Genomic DNA, 4,655 nt, shown 5'->3' with positions numbered 1-4,655 from the left:
TGACCTGAGCCGAAGGCAGACACTTAACGACTAAGCCACCCAGGCAGCCCATGTTAATTGAGATAAAATTGACATATAATATTTTATTAGTTTTAGGTGTACAACATAATGATTTGATATATGTATATATTACAAAATGATTGCCACAGTAAGTTTGGTTTATTGATTTTATTTAATTGATATTGATTTTAAGTATGTACTATTATATCTACCCTTTTAAAGTGTACAATTTAGTGATTTCTAGTATATTTACAATGCTGTGCAGCCATCACTACTACCTGGTTCCCGAATATTTCCAGCATCCCAGGCAGAAATCCTGTAACCATTAACAGTTACTACCGATTCCTCCTTTCTCTCAATTCCTAGCAACCACTAAATGTACTTTCTGTGTCTACGAATTTGCCTTTTCTGTACATTTCATATAAATGGAATCATGCAATATGTGGCCTTTTGTGTCTGGCTTCTTTCACTTAGCATGTTTTCAAGGTTCATCCATGTTGTAGCACATATCAATACTTTGTGCCTTATTATGGCTGAATAATATTTCATTGTAAGTATATACCGCATTTTGTTTATTGGTTCATCAGTCGATGGACATTAGGATTGTTTCCACCTTTCTGCTCTTGTGTATAGTGCTGCTGTGAATATCCTTGTGCAAATTTTTGTTTAAATACCTGTTTTCAGTTCTTTTGGATATATACCTGGGAGGGGAATTGCCAGGTCATATGGTAATTGTATGTTTAACTTATTGAGGTCCTGCCAAACTTTTCCACAGTGGCTGCACCGTTTTATATTCCTATGAGCAATAAATGAGGGTTCCAGTTTCTCCACATCCGTACCATTTTGAAAATTATAGCCATACTAGTGAATCTGGAATAGATTATTATTCAGTTATAAATAGAAATGAAGTACTGATATATGCTATAACATGGATGAACCTTGAAAACACGCTAAGTGAAAGAAGCCAGACACGAGACCATTATTGTATTATTCTGTTTATATGCAATGTCCAGAATAGACAAATCCTTAGAGACAGAAAGCAGAATTGTGGTTGCTAGGGAACGTGGGATGGGGAGAATGGGGAGTGTTTGCTTAAAGGGCACAGTGTCTTTTTGGGGTGATGAAAATGTTCTGGGATTAGATAGTGATGGTTGCAAAACTTTATGAAGATACTACAAATCATTGAATTGTATACTTTAAAGGGGTGAATTTTATGATATGTGAATTAAATCTCAATTAAAAAAAGCAGAGTCTCATTTTAGGCCCGGAGTTGAAATTTGATGTTTAAATTTGTAGCATTTCTCTCCTATTTTTGGCAGCATGCATACCATGTAGAGTCACCATGAAAAGTTGTGTAGTTTGTTGACTGAAGAGGCACATAGCCAAGCGTCTGAATGGGGACTGAAATTAGCCCATATCCTGCTGTCTAACCTGTGTTCCCTAGTTCAGTACTGACTCAGCCCAGAAGAAGAAGCACCATTTTACCCTTTTGTAATTCAGCTGCCCAGAGGAGACCTCTTACCTTGATTTGTCTTCTGGGAGAGGGCATCTTGTACTACTTTGCTTTAAAGATGTGATTTTTTTTTTTTTTTTTTTTAGAAAAAAGATTTTATTTATTTGACAGAGACAGCGAGAGAGAGAACACAAGCAGGGGGAGTGGGAGTGGGAGAAGCAGGCTTCCCGCGGAGCAGGGAGCCCGATGCGGGGCTCGATCCCAGGACCCTGGGATCATGACCCGAGCCCAAGGCAGATGCTTAACGACTGAGCCACCCAGGTGCCCCAAGATGTGATATGTTCTAATGGAGATCCTAGTACAATGGATACTGCTTTCCTATCCTGGAATCTCACAGCCTTTTACTCAGTCTAATAACCAGTTATAAAATACCCCCATAATCTCCCCAAAGGTCTGTTGACTGTAACTCACTCTCTGGTATAATTTCTATGTCAGGGATTTTTTTTTAGCTGCAGGCAATAGAACTTGGTTCTGATTTTTGGAAGACTACTGGAGTTGATCAAAACCAAAGGAAATGCTGAAAAACAAGGCACTCAAGGAGGTCCAGAACTAAGGAAGCTTGGAGTATTTGGGTAACAGCAACTTAGTCCTTATAAGTCTCCCCTCAGGCTTTTAAATTCAGGCACAGAGAATCTGATAATTTCACTAAGAGGGCTAGGGTTTCTTACCAGAACACAGATCAGTGAAAGAATGCTGGACAAACCAAATAAAGGAGGTAAGAAAAAGATGGACGTTAACATCCAAGTGGAGATGTTGAATAAATCTTCAGATGTATAAATGTAGATTGCAGAGTAGAGGGCTAGACTGGGATAAACAATTAGAGGTTATAAGGATGAGTGAAATAATGGGCATGGTTGAAATTTCCCAGGAAGAGTGTAAGTGGCCATGCATCCCTCCAGCATCATTACCTGAGGGCCGGAACACTTACCGGAGCAATTTGTGATTGGAGGATTGTTTCTTTGTTGTGGAGGGCATGATATTCCTAGTAATTGGGAAAAGAGTCTGGGGCATGGAACTATAACACTGTGCTGGGAACATTCCATCTCGTAAGAATGAAGTTGTTACGTGGAGATTTTAATGGAATGTAACTTCTTTCGGTTAGTTATAATAAATGTCAGCTTATTTTCCATCTCATATTATTTATATTGCATTTGGTCCAGTGCTAAATGTTTTATGTATGTCATCTAATTTAATCCTGACAACATATTAATGAAATTGTTATTATTATCACCATATTTTACAGATGGGCTACTGTAGTCTCAGACTTTAAGCAATCTACTGAACATATTGCTAGAAAGCAGTGGAAATGAAATTTAAGTAAGGTCTACGTGAATTCAAAGACATTTCTACTCCATATCAAATGATAGAGCAATGCCAAGATTGGCCATGGTTTAGGATTATTGAGCCTCTGCTCTGTACCATGTAGTGTATTGAAGACTTTATATGCATTATCTCATTTAATGTTCATAATAACCTTATAAGGAAAGTACTGTTGTTTCTTTAGGAACTGTTAAATTCCTATTTAACAGTTGAGGAGTCTGAGGTTTAGAGATGTTAATTCAATGGTTGTCACATAGTAAGTGGTAGAGTCAGGGCTTGAACACTTCTGTTTGATCCCAAAGCCTGTGTGCATCACCAGTACACTCTCCTCTATCAAAAATAACTGAATCTTTGAACAGTGGCTCTCTTCCCTGGCTGAGTATTAGAATCACCTGGGAAGCTTAAAAAAAAAATCGATGCCAAACCTCATCATCAAATATTCTGATTTAATTTATCAGGAATGCAGACTAGGCCTTGGATTTCTTTCTTAAAAAGCCTTTATTCATTCATCCAACTTACTCGCTAAACATTTAATGTCTTCTGTGTGCCAAACACTTCCTAGGCATTTACTTCCTAGCAAGATGTATCAGTCAGCTATTGTCACAATGATACGTAGCAACAATTATAAAATCTTAGTGGCATGAAAAACTAAGAACTTATTAAGCACTTACTCTCACATTTCTGGAGTCCAGCCAGGAGTCAGCTGATTAAGCAGGGCCTTGTGGGGCAACTGATTTAGGTTGGAGTGACTACTTTAATTGCTTCAGGATGGTGAGTAAACTGGTGTGGTTCTGCCTCATGCATTTCTCCTCAGACCACTGGACTAGTTGGCACTTGTGTCTCTCCTGGCTCATCTCCTGCCAGTGGTAGAATCACAAGAGGGGACGTGTCCAACTGTGCAAGCATATTTCAAGCCCCTGCTTGAGTCACATCTGTGTATATTTCATTAGCCAAAGCAAGTCTCAAGGCTGAGCTCAAGCACGGGAGGTGGGGAAAAAAGCCTCACTTCTGTTGTGTGGACTTGCAGAGTTCATGGCAAAGGCTGAAAATTGGGGCCAATAATTCAATTTAGGTGGGAAAGAATAAAAATGAACAACAAGCGGTGTACATAAGAAAATTACCAAGTGTGTTAGAAAGTGATAGTAATAGTGCAAAAAATTTCTGGAGGGTGATAATGAAGGTGATCTTCATATGCAGCTAGGACTGAGAACCACTGATCTTACAGTGTTCGACCTGGAAGAAACCTGGGCTAACATTCCCTCAGCCCTTGTGAAAATAAAACAGATCCAGAAAGTAGAAGAATCTTACTCAAGGTCCATAGGTCCATAGCTATAGAAATGGAACTAGGGCCTATGTCCCCTAACACTGTAGACTGTTTCTCTTATATACCACAGTATTCCAATCTATGGTCTTAGAATTCTTTATTAATGGCACCAAAAATATGCTGTGGCAAGACACAGTCCTTCTTTTTTATCTTGACCCTAGACATTAGAGGTGTACTGTCTAAATCCAGTGCTTCCTTTAGTAACCCAATTCAGAGCCCAATTTCACATTTCCCATATTCGTACTGTTCAAAAGTTTACAGGCATTCTACCCTCTTTTAGTTTTTCTCCTCTTCAAGTTAAAGACTGTTGGTTTTGATCTATCTTCTTGTGACGCCATAGTCCCACCCTAGCAATCTACTTGATTATTGGGCCTTCTTTCTTCCCCAACTCTGTAACGCCTTGAGTCATCTTTCTTGAGTTCCTTTTTACTTTGAGCCTCCACTAGGCCTTTCAGTCATCCTTTCTGTTTTGGATTACAGTCGTCTTGATTTGCTAGG

Source organism: Eumetopias jubatus, unplaced genomic scaffold (assembly GCF_037043125.1).
Source record: "Eumetopias jubatus isolate StellerSeaLion01/CBP00866 unplaced genomic scaffold, mEumJub1_p1.0 scaffold_11, whole genome shotgun sequence".
NCBI lineage: Eukaryota > Metazoa > Chordata > Mammalia > Carnivora > Otariidae > Eumetopias > Eumetopias jubatus.
This window is presented reverse-complemented; position numbering follows the sequence as displayed.